The sequence below is a fragment of the Camellia sinensis genome, chromosome 11 (genome assembly GCF_055761805.1).
Source record: "Camellia sinensis isolate YWXY chromosome 11, ASM5576180v1, whole genome shotgun sequence".
In the NCBI taxonomy this organism is placed as follows: Eukaryota; Viridiplantae; Streptophyta; class Magnoliopsida; order Ericales; family Theaceae; genus Camellia; species Camellia sinensis.
In genome coordinates, this window is record NC_138971.1 from 52,640,542 (window position 1) to 52,659,560 (window position 19,019).

Here is a 19,019-nt window from a genome sequence, read left to right on the forward strand (position 1 = left end):
TTACAGCACGCCATTCTTAGCCCAGAGGGCAAAATTTTGCTGTTCTGACTTCCTAAAATTGTTTGATTCCTCAGTTTGCTGAAAGTACTCGCTATCATATCTTCTATCTGAAGTAGTGTCAAATTTAATTTCTGTGCTTGAGGCTGAAGCTGCCCATCCACCTGTTCGTTTAGCTCCATTTGTGGACCCATCGGGGACCGCTTCAATCCTCTCTTCAGCGTAGAAACTAAATCAGTTCGAGCCTCAAGTTCCTCTTTTGAAAGCCCTTTGACCTTTTTAAGAGCAAGTCATTGCAATTTGGGGGGTTCCGGGATCAATCGAGCCTTGGTTCGTCAAATCTCGGCGTTGATGACCACAGTCGTTCCCTGTTTTTCTCCGTTGGTACAGATTCCAATCTCTGGAGGGCTTGATCGAGGTCGGAGTCGAAGATAGAGTAGAGATGACCGAAAGCATCGTCGCTGGAGACGTTGACCTCCTTCTGCTTGTCGATGTTGTACTTTTCATATTTCTTACATATCGCTTCCACTCGAGTTATCAGGTCGATCACACTCATCTTCTCTCTCTCTACAACTGTATATAGAATATATGTATGTATAACTATGGATAATTTATGACAGATATGACAGAACGATCTTAGGTCCAACATATAACATCATGGATAATTTATTAGAGGATGTCACAATAGATAAACAAAAAGGAAAGCTCATTCATTCTTAGCAAAACATATATAATTTTTGTAAAACTTATCATAAGCATTTCGGAATTTCATAGCATATCTTATCATGTCAAAAAATACTCGTATCTGAACACTTATCATATTGGAACATTTCATAAATAATATACATATTACATAAAACATCTCATGTTATAGCATTTTCAAAACCATTTCTACGAAAATATTTTTACAAAAATATTACTCACAGTGAGTCTAATTTCGGTAAGTCTTCTTATATGACCAACTTGCATAATACACATAATTAAATTAAAAAAAAAAGCACTTAATTAACTTTAGTTTCCTTCATTCAATCAGTTTAATTAGAGTCGATTTCTAAGTATATTTTGTTTCCTAATTAGTCGTAATATATGCGTAGGGGTGTTCGGAAGGTCAAAAGAAGATCAAAACAGACACTCCCTATGTTCTGCGCGTGCGGGAGTCCCAGCCGCACATGCGGTTATTTCAGAAACTGTGACTGTGCTGTTCAAAAGTTCATCAAGGATCAAAGCTTCACATGCACAAATTCTTACCAAACCTCATGCAAAACCCTTCTTAAATTATGTAATTTTATAAAGAAATATAAAGACATGATCAATTTCCAAATCATTTTCCTTAAAATGTCTTTAACTGCATGATTGAAGCTAAAAATCCCATGCATGAAATATTTGCAGAACTTTTTCTCTTTTTCTTTACAATCTGAAATTAAAGCCATAAAACTCTTAGAAAAGCATTTGCATGTCAAAATATTTGTCAAAATCAAACCAATTCTTGATTGTCAATCTCAAACCATAATTCACTCCTTAACTTGTCCATGTTTAGATTTAATTAATTTTCTTCATATCAAACCCAATTTCAAACCATTTACATCAAAACTCTTTTAATTTGTCAAAATTAGAATCAAACTTTACGAGCTCATGATTTTCAAAACCTTGTTCTTGTTTCTTCAAAACATGAAATCGATTCTTAGAAATCTATGATGTATGTATAATTAGAGTATTAAAACTTGTAGAATTTGTTCATACTTGTAAAAATGAAACTCAAATTCACGCAAGACATTGAAAATCAAATCCGAAATAATTAATTTCCTTAACCATGAACCTAGATCAACTTTTTCATCTTTTTGCCAATTCCTTTTTAATTTCATGAAATTAAACCCATTTACTTCTTAATTTCAGCTTTTAGGTGACTTGTCTACAAGATTCAAGCTTCAATTTCTTGACAATTTCTTCACTTCTCCTAGCTTACTTAGCTTTTCTTCAAGATTTTCAGCAAATGTGTTCTAAAGAATTGAACTCACTCTCTCTCTCTCGTTTTCTCCAGCAAAACAATTAAAATGAATAGGCCCAACACTCTTAATTAAACTCTCATAAAACTCTACACATTAAACTGATTCAATTCAATTAAGCTCGTCACTTATTTCTTAAATGATATCGATTTTCAATTTTTAATTCAATTCATAATACCCCACTAAACAAATCACTATACACATTTTACAAGTAACATATGAATTATAATAAATTAATCATGTCTAACTCCATTCAATTAGAATTAATTCTTAATTTCCCTCTCTAAATTAAAAATTCTTCCCGTCATATTAATGCTATTAAGCTTCTCAATTAATATTTCTAAGATATATAAACATTTCAATTTTAAGTTTTAAATTATTTCTTAACTTAATTTTAATCCATTAACATTTATTCAAAGATTGTTCTTAAAATTGATCTAATTTCGTAAGACTCATAATTTTTGACATATATATATATATATATATATATATTTATATATATATTCCCAATCAATTGGATTTCATTTCCATTTAATTTCCTTTCATTAAGTCACATTATATTCCTTAAATAATATAAGGTAATCAAATTCAATTAAATATTTTTATTCATGTTAATGATTATTTTGTTTCCAACTCATTAATTATATTCTTTTCCAAGTATCAATTTAATTATTCCATACAGCCAAATAGGCTTATTTTGATTCTAGGCATTTAAAGGTGATCAATATTAATTATTGTAATTGGCATTATTTGGAGTGTTATAATCTTCCCTCATTTTAAAATTTCATCCTCGAAATTGATTTATGGTACTGTTCTTTTTGTTTCCATTACGCACTCTAATATAATTATATCCTACTACTCTTTTTGGGTCTTGAGCTTGATCTTCGCCTTACATCTCAAACTTCCTTCTTTTTAATTTTTCTTTCCTAGTCTTTGGTTGGATCTTTGCTTTCAATTTCAAATATTTCACAATGTCTGATTCCTTTGTCCTAATTACAATTTTACGAACTAGTATACTTTTGTTAAATCAAAATTTTCTATTTTGACAATCTTTTTTATACTGTTAGAAATTGGGCGCCCATGTGGCATGACCTTTTGAACCTTTTGAACCTGAACCTTTTGAACCTTATCCATGTAAGTTTGAATTTGAATTCAAACATATTTGGATAACCATTCAGGATATCTATATCTATCATATCAATAGATATGGATAGATGTATAGATAGATATTGGTTATATATCAGATTATACGGTAGTCTAACATATTGATATCAGATACGTTATGTGGTTTTTACCCATAACCTTTTTTTTCCAGACTCTCTCTCTGACTCTCTCCCATTAAACAACGACGATTAAGCCATTTTGCACTGTGACTTGTGTGCGTGATGCTCATTTTGTAGTATCACTCCACTCCTGGGTTCGTTGTGCGGATTCTGGAAGCACGTGATTTACCCACGAGGTTCTATCACCTAAAGGTATGATCTAAATGTTTTGCCCGCTGCGTTATAATACTTCATGATTTACATTGGTATCAGAGCCAAAATGGGTTTTTTCGTGCTTATTTTTTTATGCATTAAAATATGTGTATATTTTTATATAAATATATATACTCATTAGACGCATGAAAATTAATGGAGGAAGATGAAGTGCATGGTTTCTGCACTTCCACTCTCATTAGATTGAGAGTGTAAAAAAAAAATCTCATTTTTATGTTCATTAAATATCCTTTTTAATGCCATAAATGTATTTATTTTGGAAAATGAAGTTCGGGAGTACCGAAATTGGACTAGAAAACACCCCAGAAGGCGGAGCGTGTTCCTCACGCACCAAATGATGCCGTCAGCGGCCGACACGCGCTACCACGCGCCTCCACGCGCTCTCACGCACTAAGACGCGCCTCCACGCGCTCTCACGCGCTGAGACGCGCCGCCACGCGCTGACACGCGCGCGCCGTCCGCGCTTAGCACACGCGCGCCGGGCGCTGAGCCGCCTCTGAGCCGCGCCGTTTTTTCTAGCGCCGGCTTGGCTGCTGATGTTAAGGGTCTGTTTGTTTTGTTTTAAATTCTGAATCGCGTTAAATGGTCATAATTAATTCGTTATAGCTTTGTTTTAAGTGTGATTGGGACTGTTAGACTCAGAATTAAATTTTCTATCTTATGTAAAATTTTCAAAATTTTATGAAAATAAAAAATATTTTTCCTGAAATAATAATTCATTATTTCTACTTTAAAATGCATCTGGTGTTGCATGATTAAGTTTCTGGGGCTAAATTTTTTATTGTAGACTATTGTTGTAGTTTACTATTTACTGGTATGGTTATTGCATTTTACCAGATTCTGGAATATTTATTTCTAATTTTATGTGTGTTTATTAGTTATTTAAAATTTCAAAAAATACCAGAAAATTTCAGAAATTTTCAGAAGTGATATACTTTCTGTTATGGCATAATTTGAATATTAAATACAACATATTGTTGTTTTTTGCCAAGAGTTTCTAATATGTTGTAATTAGAATAGCATGATTAATTATTATTTGTTTAAATTCCATTATTAATATTGACATAGCATGAGTTGGTTGTGAATCTATATTATGATGCTATTGTATGGAATTAGGATTTTTTTTTATCATGCTTTAGACATGCCATAGTCAGTGGGAGGTTATTCGGTTGAGAGAAATCTTTGTAGATTAACTCCCGAAAACCAATATTTTGCGCATAAATTAAATTAATTTTTGGATAATTGTCACCTGTGGCGCAAGAAATGATTACGAGCATAGTGGATTTTCGAACTTGCGACTTGTGTAATATTGTCACTATTTAATTTAGATTTTTGCGGCAAAATTATATTATGCTAATCAAATTAATCCCAATGCGAATTTCTCTCTAAATTGACTTAGCTTATGGAAGTTAATTTGGTGTAAAGATGTTCAAATGTGAACAATGTAATTCTATTCTTTAGATGAGCAAAAGTCTTGGAGACTTTAGGTCAGACCTTAATTGAGCCAAAGTAAGGAAACATGACTCAAAGTCGCCGTGTTTTTTTTGTTGCCTTGTTTGGCACAATAAAAACTAATGTGTGCGCTATGATTAGCAGCACGCTAAGTAGTTTTGATTGGCGAGTTTTGGAGTTATGAAATTAGTAAGCCCTCAATAGATCTGTATATGATCTTGACTATTGAGCTGCGCGAATTGACTTTGTAATTTGACTTGTAAATAATGTACATCATTGGATGAAGTAACATTCAAGAGTCACGTCATCCAAGAAATGCGAGCTTAAATAAATTAGTCATTAAGTGTAAGACGAGTAGCCAGTATGAGCAGTGTTTTGATTTCTACCCAATTATTGGGAGTGGATGGAGCAAAATTTCATGCACTATAATAGTGTGCGTTGAAATATCACATGAAGCTAAAAGATTAGCGCTTAGTGGCTGCAAAATCTATTTGCATTGCCAACTTGTTTAAGTCTAGACACTTACTGTTTCCACACTTGAGTGTGAGACATGAGGAGGGGCTTCTTTGTATGATTCCTTAGCTAGGCTAACGTTTTTTTTTTTAATAATGTTTACCACTAAGCGCAAACGTTGCAGCATAGTAATGAAAAGGTCAAGGCCGACAAGGTTGTTATGACTCTAAGAATTTGACGCATGGCTCGTGAGAGCATTGCGTTGAATTAGACTCTTTAGCCTAATTCGCACTTAAGTTACTTCAGGAGCTGTCATAGTTGATAGCTTATTCTCTCCTTCTTGTGCATAGTAGAATTAATTGCAAGTAACTATGAAGCGAGAAATAGATATGGCAAGAGGAGTATCATCATCTTTCAACTAGATGCATTAAAGTGTATAGAGTATAAAATTGACTTGAAGGTGCAGGAGATTAGAACTTACTAGTTAAATTTGTGACTTAGGCGCACTTGATATCTCCATGGCATCCTTTTATGATCTAGTGAATATGAATTAGTCGCGAGTTATTGCGTAGTTGGGCCTAAACCTTTAAAACTTGTCTTCAAAAACTCACACATTAGGATGATTGGAATTAGTTTATGACATTGGTCATGAACCGGTGGCTTATTATACTTAATCACATTAATGAGAAGATGCATGGATGTTTTGAGTAAGCCCTCTTGGGCCCACTCGCGTGTGACATCCTGCTCTCATATGAATGTGTAACTTTGTTCGCAATGGTTGAGCACAAATAAGTAGGAAAGCCGTAGAAGGTCATTTGTATTGGCGCATTTAGTCCACTATGATATTTGTGACTAGATATGTGTAAGGGTATGATAGCTAAGCCTCAATCTTGACACATTTATAGATTACGATACGCATCTGAGTCAATACTATTTGATCTCTCATAAGTCAAAAGTTTTGAGATGTTTTTTTGACATTGCACATATGAGGTCGAGATCAATTAGATAAGAGCTTTTGTGCTTTTAGTTTTGACCAAGGTGACGAGTATCTATTTGAGTTATTTTAGAAAACTCTATGAAGAGAAATGGATGCTTAGAAAATTGTTTATTCCTAGTACTCAACAACACAATGGTGTAGTAGAGAGAAGAAATTAAGTATTATTAATGTTAGGTGGATAATGGCGCAAAATGTTTCCCAATTGGGAATTGCACTAGTTTGTTGCCTATATCCCTAATTAAGTGCCCTCCATATCAAATTTTACACTCCATTTGAGTAATGGGTTAGTGGAGAGCCATCTATGGGCGATCTGTAACCATTAAGCAGCTTATCTTTATTTTTACTTCTCATAAGGTTGCGAAGTTAAGACCTAGAGTTCTATGGTGCATTATTGTATGTTGTCTTGTAAACACATATGGGAGCGATGTGCCTACTAATGGATTACTCCATTAGAGAAGAATACTCTATATTCTTAGTTGCGTGGTAGTGAATATGAAAATTTTCCACGTCATCACTGGGTGATTGAGAAGGAAACATTCATGATTGCTCCGCAAGATGATAAATAGCCTAGGATAATGCCAAAGGCTTTAGTCCCCTGTTTTTAGAAAGTGGATTAATGTTGCGCAGTTTAAGACAAAGTCTTTGAGGATTAACAATTTCTATAATTTGGTTGACTTTCCATTATGACGCGAAACTGTTCTGAGGTTATGCGCAATTTGGATAGTCATTGTTGAGGCATAAGGCTCGCTAGATACCGAAAAGTTGCACCATTGAGAAAAGTGTACACCATGAGAAGACTTCCTCCTGGAGAGTGAGGTTATTTCGACTTAGGCTATGATTGACATAAGTTCGGAACATTGATTTGTGGACATTGTGACCCAATTTTCTCGTTAGAGAATTGGATAAGTAGATCTATAGGGATTTACCTTCTGCTTTTATGGTGAAAAGTTAGGAGCGCAAAAAGGTTGCTAGTTCCAATAAATCTTTTACAGCCTAAAATAGTTATCCAAATAGTGGTTCTTAGATTTCGTCAAGCCATGATAGGCCAACGATGATCGATGAAGACCACTGAGGCATGATCAATGGTCCAAAAGAAGTTTTTTCCTTACTTAGTCATTATGAGCCAGGAATTTATAAGGTTGTCGCCACCTAGGGTGGGCAATCCTTTATTTTAGATATGATGGACCTGGGTGATGTAATTTATATGCTCGGATGTACGATCCTTAGGGATTGTTTTGGGAAAATTTTCGGTTTGTTTTCGATGACTTATATAAGGAATATCCTAGAATAATTCTAGATGCAAAATTGCAAACCCATTGACTTACCTATCGGTAAAAGCCAGAGCCTTAGCTATTGAGTGTATCCTCGGATTGTCTTTGGGAGAAACAGATGACCTATATTCCTTGATCTTTTTTGTTGTGGGAGCCTGAAGTACGCTATGTGGGCGTATTCGGCATGCTAAGTGTTATCTTTGGTAAATGGTCAACTGAGTTGTTTAGACATTGACCTTGCTCATTAGACTGTGGATAGAATGCTTTACTAGTAGTATATTAATTTGCTCCTTGTAAGATTCAATGCGCTAGTTGGGCGCATCTGCGCTAGTTGGGCGCATTAAGAATGAACGCAAATTGGTCACCAAAATATCTTTAGAGAGGTAATTGCGCAAGAGGTAGTGATCTTGAACCACTTCATGTGAGGCGCAACTGGTGGATTCCGTTGTATATTCTTATCGCAAGAGGTGCTGATAAGGCATATGCTTGGAATCTAGAATTGCGCAGACTGTGGTTGTGTTTTTTAAAATCGATCACTTATTTGTTGTGAGATGATGGGATGTTGACACTATTATGGTTTGTGTCATAATGATTAGCATATGATGATGTCAGCAGGCAAGATTGGCTCACTCACACGAGCAATCGCCTTTGGCGCTTGGGAGAGAGCAAGGATGAGACTAGTGGCTTATTTTTATTTGGAGCCGAGAGAGGCTTAAATTATCCACTATGCATGTCGCCTTGGTTATAACCAAGATGAGGTCGTGTTAAGGACCAAACATGGATGTTACTTTCCATGTTGTGCCTGTTATGATTAGCCAGAAGCGAGATCTCATTTGGCGCCTAGAAGGCGAGCAAATAGAGAATTCGGGTTAGGCGCTAGAAAGCGACTAGACTAATATATGTACGGTGTATCAAGTATGACGTCACTCTTTTGGAAGAGTTACTCCGCCGTAACATGTATTCATACTACATGTGCTAGGCGACCGAGTAATGAGGTGAGAGAATGAATCCCTATTTCCTCACTGTGTGAGTCTTATGTGTCATTATTGATATGACTTTCGTTTATGTACCCTTTTGTGACTTTTGACTATGTCATAAGGTAAGGGGTTGATGTTCTGCTACTTTGGTATGTTGCCTGCGGTCATGTATGATTCGGCCTTAAGGGACATCACTAGGAAAGCGGTCAATCTTAAACTAAATGGCATGAGGGCAAAGTGAAGATCATCTAGTATTACACCACTGTTGTATATTCACTGCCGGCAACTCACATCGCTCTGTATGAGAGGCGGATTGAGTGTGAATATATTGCAAGAATTGAGAGGGTCAAACATGCTTTTTTTGAGGGATTAGAGATGTTTTTTGGACCGGTGTAATTAGATGGGTCTGGGGTATATGAGACACTATTTCTGTTCTTTTTGGGTTGATGTCTCTATGCTGGCTCATTTTGAGTTTCTAGTATAGAGCTCCCACATGTAGGTGTTCTCAGCAGTCGCACGGTGCATTGGCTAGTATGAGATTATTCTTTTTTGGGGAGATTGAGATAGAGATGTGGCAGTGTCATGCCAACTCATGTTCGAGTGGGAGATGTTAGAAATTGGGCGCCCATGTGGCATGACCCTTTGAACCTTTTGAACCTGAACCTTTTGAACCTTATCCATGTAAGTTTGAATTTGAATTCAAATTTATTTGGATAACCATTCAGGATATCTATATCTATCATATCAATAGATATGGATAAATGTATAGATAGATATTGGTTATATATCAGATTATACGGTTGTCTAACATATTGATATCAGATACGTTACGTGGTTTTTACCCATAACCTTTTTTTCCCAGACTCTCTCTCTGACTTTCTCCCATTAAACAACGACGATTAAGCCATTTTGTACTGTGACTTGTGTGGGTGATACTCATTTTGTAGTATCACTCCACTGCTGGGTTTGTTGTTCGGATTCTGGAAGCACGTGATTTACCCACGAGGTTCTATCACCTAAAGGTATGATCTAAATGTTTTTCCCGCTGCATTATAATACTTCATGATTTACATATACCAAATGATTGTTGAAACTAATTCATACTTTCATCATTTTAGTTCTTGATGCCATTCTAAAATAATCCATATTGTCGTTTCTAATTCAACAAATTGATATTCAAATTCTTATACATACATGACTCTTTTCAATTATCAAATGACAAAAAAACTATTATTAAATTAGTCTTGAGGCTAAACTCCTATTTTGTATTTAGTCAATTAAGATTTCCACATTTCAAAAAGGGTGTGATACAAGTGTAATTCTACCAAAGTGGTGTACAACTCTTATCTTACACAAACATGTCCACAAAAGTACATGACGTAATCAGACTTAATAAACTTGACAAAACAGAAACAAAAGCAAAAGCCTCAATTATCATTCCGCGTCTAATAATTGTTCATATACGAAAATTACCATGTCTTCCTTTTCTGAGAGGTCAAAGTATTTTTCTTCCAATGTTGACAATATGGTCTTAATAAATTAAGTTGTTCTCATTCTAACATTAAATAGGCTTAGTTTCATTGGTTTAAATCTTAGTCATATAGTACCAATTCTAGCAATTTCGGGGTCACATTTCAGATGGCCAAGTAAATGGATCCTGAATTTATCAAAAATCGAATAAGACAAATACAAATAAAGACATATATATATTCAATTTCTAACTTAAGAATTCTTGCATGTACTTAACATGTTCCCATTGATCTCTTCATTAAGTACTAACCATTGATCTCTTTATTAAGTACTAACCTTTAAAGTGATTGAATAACTTGAGATATCCTTAAGTCTTTGGACAATTCTTCACTTGATGCCCTATTTCTCCACATCTAAAACATGCTCCAGTAAGCCAATGTCACAACCCCCTATGAGACTTGAAACACGTTGAACATATTGGGGCAGACCTACTCCGTCTACAACCTTGCTTAGAATTACTTGCCTCTCTTACCACAAAATTCCTAGACGTACTCTTTGGTTCCTTCCTTGTCATCACGCCCAACTTCGTCTTTTGATCTTGCAATTTATCATAGCATTGCTACATAGCTTCCATTACACCCTCAAGCACTTCTTCTATTTTATCTAATCATTCTGCCAAGGACTCAACTTCTTTTTCATTTTTACTTTTCACCGTCCTTCCTAAAGGCACAATAAAATGGTTAATGATATTTAGGCTAATATAGACTAACTTAGAATATAACATAAAACACACAACATATACAATTAAACATAACACATACAATCGTACAAGGACATTTGTAGGGTAACCTATTGAGGAAATATCATTTTCCCTCCCAAACTTTCACGTGTTTTTCAATTTGACCACCAAACTTTGATTAGTATCAATTTTACACCCAAACTTTTGAAATTTTGATCAATTTGGCCCATGTCGTCACATTTTGTCTACAATTGGATGTAATGTGCTAACGTGGCATCAAAATTCATTTGGAATTTTATTTTACCCCACAAATATTTTTTTTAAATAAATTTAAATATTCAATAAATAATTTTTTATCTCAATAATGAAAAAATTAAATTTTAAATAATATATCATTTGTAAAGAAAATAATAAAAAATATAAAAATTCTCATTTAGAATTATCTTGAGACTATGAAGCATGAATAATTTGACAAATATATTGTACTCGTACCGAACACAAAACATGTACTCAAAATTTTTCTTCTTAATTTTTGGCGTACCTAGACATATCTAGTATATACCCAAGCAGAGCCATACTTCACTCAAAACAATATTTTCTTCTATTACAAAGATAAAATTCTTTTTACTAGACTTCTTTTTCATTTTTAGTTTTGTGCTTAGCATGGTTTTAAAATTAAGCTATGATTTGTAAGTTATTTAATATAATGATATTTAATTTTGGTTTATCTTATACCTATACGTTTGACATTAAATGTCAATTGTGTGTTGGATTTAACAAATTAAACCATTTAATCATTTTTTATATTATTCCAAATTAGAAACAAATATTTTTTTACAAATGTATTAAGTTACACTTGTACCTTACTTTTTTTTTAGATTTTACGGTGTCAACGTACCCGTATCGTACCAATACAAGTACTCATACCCGTACCAGTGCTTCATAGGTCTGATATTATCTTGAGTCGATCCTGGAGAAACTTATTGAGCTGAAAGTTTCTTAGCTACTTTATGTGTGTGTGCGCACACAATTGTAACTAGTTTACTACCCAAATTAATTTCATTAGAATTGATCTACTAATAGTAATTTCAAAATTGAGTGGGAAAAAAATTTCAAAATTTGATAAGCACCCGATACGGGTACGACATATTTGTCGAAGCACCCATGCTTTGTAGTTTCAAGATAATTCTAAATGAGAATTTATATATATATATATTTTGCAGAGTATATATTATTTAAATTTTAATTTTTTCATTATTGAGATATAAAAAAGAAAAGAAAAAAAAAACTTATTTATTAAATATTTAATTTTTTTTTTATATTTTGGGGGCAAATTGATTTTTAAGGTATAGTTTGGGGGGTAAAATGAAATTCCAAATGAATTTTGGTGCCACGTCAGCACATTCATTCCAATTGTAGACGGAATGTGACGGCAAGGGCCAAATTGATCAAAATTTCAAAAGTTTGGGTGTAAAATTAATATTAATCGAAGTATGGCGGTCAAATTGAAAAATTTGTGAAAGTTTGGAGGGTAAAATGATATTTCCTCTAACCTATTCATTCCCATGGAATTTACTTAGAATTTTCGATTCGTAATTATGCTGGCCAAACATGATTCCAATCAAACTTTCAAGGTTATTCAACAAAAGTATGAGACTCTAAGGTTCAACATTTCACACAATAGATTCCTTGCTAAAACAATAGACCATCTTACATACCAAACAATTATATCACTATCACCATAATCTCATACACTTCATTTGATTATCAAATAATTCCTATAGCACTTCGACTTTCTCCAACATTCCCAAAATCTGATATACATATAACCAACATAACTCCCATCGAAGATTCTAATTCCTTGCAATATCAAATTCCCACAATACTTCTCAACTCTTATGTCTCAACACTAAACTTAGATTACATATAACACACTTAAGCACAAACACATTCATAACGTGAAAGCATTCCTAAAATTTCATTCTACAAATTCTTAATGCTAAAATGAACAAGTGCGTAAGAAAGTAATTTGTGCTCTGATACTACTTTGTCACGACCTCAACCCACTTCTAGAGGTTACAGTGGTGACCAGCCAGTAATCATAGATTATCTACTACTTTTGTCACGACCCAATCCCCGTCCCAAGGGATTAGTGAGGTGACTGGCCAGTAATCCGTAATTACCAAAGGCCTATTTAGATAGAAACATAATTATAGGGGCTTGCAGAAGCATTCAAATTAAAATATAACGTCCAATGAGTTGTGCAAACTTTTATGAGACAGAAGAAACTTGCAAAAATATATACATACATAAACGTAACATCATAATATTATACATATAATACTGTCATGAGATAAGGGTTAAAACTCTATATACAGAAATATTGTCATCTCCCTTCAAAACAACTTAATTATATATTAAGAGGGATAACTCCACAAACACAAGAAGCCTTGACATTTTCGAAACCTCGATGTGAGGCACAAAGGTTGGCTTTACAAAAACAGAGTTCAGACAAACGCCTCTAAGCTTGGTCTTGCGCACGATCACCTACAGACATATATAGATAAGGTGAGCTATAGCCCAATGAATAACAACAACATAAAGGGTTGATGAATAATGTCCAGAAGTATAAATTCCTGAATCAGAGTTTTAGTTCATAACAGAAACATACTCATACTTGTAACAAACATACGTGGTACATCCAATAGCAAAATAGAGCAGATGATCATATAAGACCAGAACAAATTAGACAGATGATTATGCAAAATCAAAATAGATAACCATTGAGGTTAGACAGATAGTTCCAAGAGTTGGAACCAACAGAGATCTCTGATAACAGATAACATAAACAACTATTAAAGGATGCCATGAATACATTTCAGAAAAGGACAATCATTCATTCATTACATAAATTATCAGTTTTGAAACATAACATAACTTGTAATTCTGAAAATAATTTTAAACAAACGTAACTTTACAAAGTTATTACTCACAGATGGCTCCTCAGAGAAGTTGGTCAGAACATAGCGTATAACCTGCACAACCACATAACAGAGTTACATTGAAACACATGTTTCCAAGCAATGTTCTAATTATTCCAATCCTCTTTTAATGTATTTTTAACTCAGTTTCTTATTAAGAATGCCTATACAATGCCCAATGATGCCAATGAGAGCATGAGGATGAAAACTTGCAAACGGGAGTGTGTTTCAAAAATGCTGGAAACAGGGCACTTCGCTCGAGCGCACCTTTGGTTGCTCAAGCAGTGTGGTTTGATTGCAAAAGTACTGGATGGGGTCAAAGTGAGCTCAAAACACGTAGAAACTCACCCAAGAACAAAGACACAATGCCAATTTGCAAAATCAAAGTTCAAAACTTGTTAATTCTTCAAAATCATGCTTACAACTTCATACTTAAAACATGCATATAATGAATTTGAGTCAAAACATGAACAACTGAGATAGTAAGTCAAAAATCATGATGAATTCTCAAAACTTGGCAAGTATAGCCTCACGCATGTAAAGAATTGATGAAATTCTAACTTAGGGTGATGAATTATGCACGCATGTGTGAATTAGCACCAATTTCCTCATCCTAAGCTCAATTCTTATATTTAATCACATAATCCTCTTAAATTCACATCTTTACTGACTTAATTTACTAAATTAAGGTTCAAAAGCTTACCTAGGGCCTTTAATTGAGCTCTCCTTAGCAAATTCTTGAGTCAATTCTTCTATTCTCCTTCAAATCCTTTCAATACTCCTCCCTCTCTCTCTAGGTGATGTTCTCACTTTCTCTCTACAAGTGTTTAGCTCAAAAGATGATGAAGAAAATGAATTCAATAAGCTCATATTTTATTTTTATAGTCTAGATTAGTTTAAGCTAGTTAATCTAGCTTAATTCTAATTATTTTGTTCTGAATCAAATTCTAATTAAATCTTCCATAAGATTCTAAATATTCCAAGTAGTCTATTAGACTAGTCAATTTCGGTTTCTATCACCGTTAAGGCCTTAAATTTCAGTTCCTAACAGAATTCACAATGGATATTCCTACATTTAACAGATATGAAGACAAAAATCATAATAAACACATAATTAACATCGAAATTCACATTAAGCACTTAAGTAACATTCAAAATTAACAATTAACAGCATAATACGTGTCACAGTTATTACAGCCTTCTTAACAAATCACAAAATATTTAAGTGTAATGGGGCTTGAAGTGGAAGCAACAAAAATAATTTCGTCCATTGAGCAATGCATAAATGATATAACAAATGCATACATATATTATTAAATACACATAACATATATATATATATACATCCAACAACATTTACATTTATAAATTTACAAATCTCGACGTCTTAAAAACTTTCCAAAGAAAGAAATCACGGGCCTCGGCTCGGGTGACATTTCCAAAAGCTTCACAAAGGTTGACAAGAAAAACTCTAAACTTGAAACTTTTGTTGAATACTTACATACATATAAAGGAAGAGAGTGAGCTAAAGGCCAATGACAAACATCAATATAAAAGAGTTAATGAATGAGTTCCAAATTTTTGAAAACATTCTTATCATATTCAAAACATCGTTCAGAGATATAACATACATAAGTTTCATCAAACTTCTCAAAGCTAAGCAAACTATGTGGTACATCCAATAGCATTAAGAAAAGTAAACAGAACAACCTCTGGTCCAATACATGGCAGAACGACCTCTAGTCCAATATCTGGCAGAACGATCTCAGGTCCAATATATAACAGCTGTAACAGAACGACTTTAGGTCCAACATATGACAAATATGACAGAACAACCTTAGGTCCAATATATAACATCATCGAGAATTTACTAGAGGATGCCACAACAGATAAACAAAAGGAAAAACTCATTCATTCTTAGCACAACATAATTTCTATAAAACTTATCATATCATAAGCATTTCGGAATTTCATAGCATATCTGATCATTTCAAAAAATACTTGTATCAGAGCATTTATCATATCGGAACATTTCATAGACAATATACAAATTTCATAAAACATCTCATGTTATAACATTTTCAATACCATTTATACAAAAATATCTTTACAAAGACATTACTCACAGTGAGTCTAGTTCTGGTAAGTCTCCTCGTATGACTGACCTACATAATACACACACAATTTGATAAAACAAAAGCACTTAACTAACTTTAGTTTCCTTCATTCAATTAGTTTAATTGGAGTCGATTTCAAAGTATATTTTATTTCCCGATTAGTCTTAATATATGCATAGGGGTGTTCGGAAGGGAAAAAGAAGATCAAAACACACATTCACTATGTTCCGCACGTGTGGGAGTCCCAGCCACATGTGCCGTTATTTTAGAAACTGTGACCATGTTTTGGTTCGTACTGAACGTGCGGGGCTCACAACCGCACGTACGGTTTTGGGAATTTTTGTGCTATTCAAAAGTTCATCAAGGATCAAAGCTTCACTTACTCAAATTCTTACCAAACCTCATGCAAAACCCTTCTTAAATTATGTAATTTCATGAAGAAATATAAATGCATGATCAATTTCCAAATCATTTGCCTTAAAACCTCTTTAATTGCGTGATTAAAGCTAAAAATCCCATGCATGCAATGTTTGCAAAACTTTTTCTCTTTTTCTTTACAATATGAAATTAAAGCCATAAAACTCTTAGAAAAGCATTTGCATGTCCAAATATTTATCAAAATCAAACCAATTCTTAATTGTCAATCTCAAATCATAATTTACTCATTAGCTTGTCCAAATTTATATTTAATTAATTTTCTTCATATCAAACCCAATTTCAAACCATTTACATCAAAACTCCTTTAATTTGTCAAAATTAGAATCAAACTTCATGAGCTCATGATTTTCAAAACTTTGTTCTTGTTTCTTCAAAGCATGAAATCAATTCTTAGAAATCTATGATGTGAAAGTTTGCGGCTGTAACGCCCTCAAAATAATACATAAAACCCATCACTTTAGACATGCATTGATATAAAAGAAACCAACCATTTCTATTCATCAGAGTAATTCTTACAACTGTATTACATGTTAACAACAAAAGCAAATGCCCTATAGGCTTACAGCTTTCCAAGTCAACACCTGGTTACACAAAAGGAGAGTACTAACTCTATACAAAATAGCCCTTGGCTTGATATACATGCAATACAAACAAAATAAACAAAAAAAGTCTTCAACTCTCATCATCATCCAAGCTATGTCTTTGGAGGTGGCATACTACCTGTACCTGAAAATAATGTCCCATAAAGGGTGAGCCAACGCCCAGTAGAGATATGCTAAACACAGTATGGGCAATGACTAAGACATTAGCAATTCATAAATGTTCAATTTCCATAAACCAATTCATAACCCATTTCCATTTCATGACCACTATGTTCATGTTTCATTTCAATTTCCATTTCTTATCAATTTCACAATTTACGCTGAAAATAATGTCCCATAAAAGGTGAGCCAACGCCCAGTAGAGATATGCTAAACACAGTATGAGCAATGACTAAGTCATTAGCAATTGATAAATGTTCAATTTCCATAAACTAATTCATAACCCATTTCCATTTCATGACCACTATGTTCATGTTTCATTTCAATTTCCATTTCTTATCAATTTCACAATTTACATCAACGGCTCAGAACCTGGCCAACCACTTATATGAGACAGTGACTCATATTAAACATTTCCCATTTTTACAATAGATAAACATACTAGTTGTATCAACATCTCAACAGATAAGCATACAAACTGTATCCACATTTCAACAGATATGCATATTAGTTATATCAACACTTCCAATGATAAGCATATGAGCTGTATCAACACTTTCAAAGATAAGCATATGAGCTGTATCAACACATTATCTGACAAGCATATGAGCTGTATCAGTGGAGTCCATCCCCTATCTCCTCCCAAACAACATCCGGTTTAGAGGTCCATCCCCTATCTTCCCCTAAACCATGGAGTACATCCCCTATCTCCTCCCACACACACAACGTATATACACAAAGGTCATATACACAATCAATCAATACATAACGTTAATGTATTCTATCAACCGTCATACTCTATAACATATCCAATTGATTAGTTTTAGTTTGCCTAATCATCATGCATTGTCTACAACAATCAAAACTACCTTCCACCGGTAGTCCAAGCAATTATTTCTAAACAGATAATAAAAGCTCCAACAGATAAACTATCAATGTTTTCAAAAGTAAGCGAATAATAAATCTAACTCCACTATTCTACCATATAATGAACCAATTTCATTATTTCCAACTCAATTCCATATAGCTACAATTTTCCCAAATTAATTATACCAATTAATTTTAAACAACAAATTAGGGCTTTTACCCCCAACTCTCAATATCAACTCAAAGGTTCAAATATCACCAACCAACAACTATATCATCATTTTGAAACCCAAAATACATATTATGAGCCCAAAATCACAAAACCATCTTTAACACATTTTGAAACCCTAAGTCTCAAAATCAACCATTTAAACAATAAGCTCAAAATCTAGGTTAAAACCCATAAGAGTGAGTAGGAATCCCTACCTCAAATTCGGAGCTCAAGGGAAGAAGGTGAAGAAACTCAACGTGCTCCAAAACTCAATATTCTCGGATCAATGGATAGCCCTCGACGATCAACCCAACTTTTACAAAGGCCGGAGGAAAAGGAAACACTCTAACTAGATCAAACCCTAGAGAGAAGGGAGTTTCTTGAGAGAGGAACTCTCAAAATGTCTTTTTAGAAAGTAAGAGGGAGAGAGAGAAAGTAAAAAGAGAATTTAAAACGCCCAGCTGCCAACTGATATACGACATTCCCGCTCGAGCAGAGAACACAACGCTCAAGCGTCAAGAATAAAAAACTAGGTACACTCGAGCGCAAGAAGGCCCGCTCGAGCGCCAAGACACAAGAATAAAGTACATCCGCTCGAGCGCGAAAACCAGTCCGCTCGAGCGTAGATTTCCCCCTCCCAGAACTTACACCAAAAAGTACTACCCGCTCGAGCACCACCGCTCGAGCGTAAAGAAACCCGCTCGAGCATGAAAAACATGCTCGCAGAAGTTCTGCAGAGCACCAAAATACTGGGAGCGTGTAATCTCCGCTTGAGCGCAAGAAGACCCG

The 19,019-nt window shown here is 34.2% G+C and overlaps 1 long non-coding RNA gene and 1 pseudogene across 1 annotated transcript; both read right to left on the reverse strand.

The window, feature by feature from the left end:
- On the reverse strand, nucleotides 1-553 carry LOC114311883 (syntaxin-71 pseudogene; annotated as a pseudogene).
- Nucleotides 554-13,124: 12,571 nt separating this feature from the next.
- Nucleotides 13,125-15,327, reverse strand: LOC145801953 (uncharacterized). The gene is made up of 3 exons (XR_014343898.1): nucleotides 15,197-15,327; nucleotides 13,849-13,890; nucleotides 13,125-13,402 (listed from the first exon to the last, which is right to left on the reverse strand). It is a non-coding gene; the product is annotated as an uncharacterized LOC145801953 (long non-coding RNA).
- Between the last annotated feature and the right edge of the window lie 3,692 nt (nucleotides 15,328-19,019).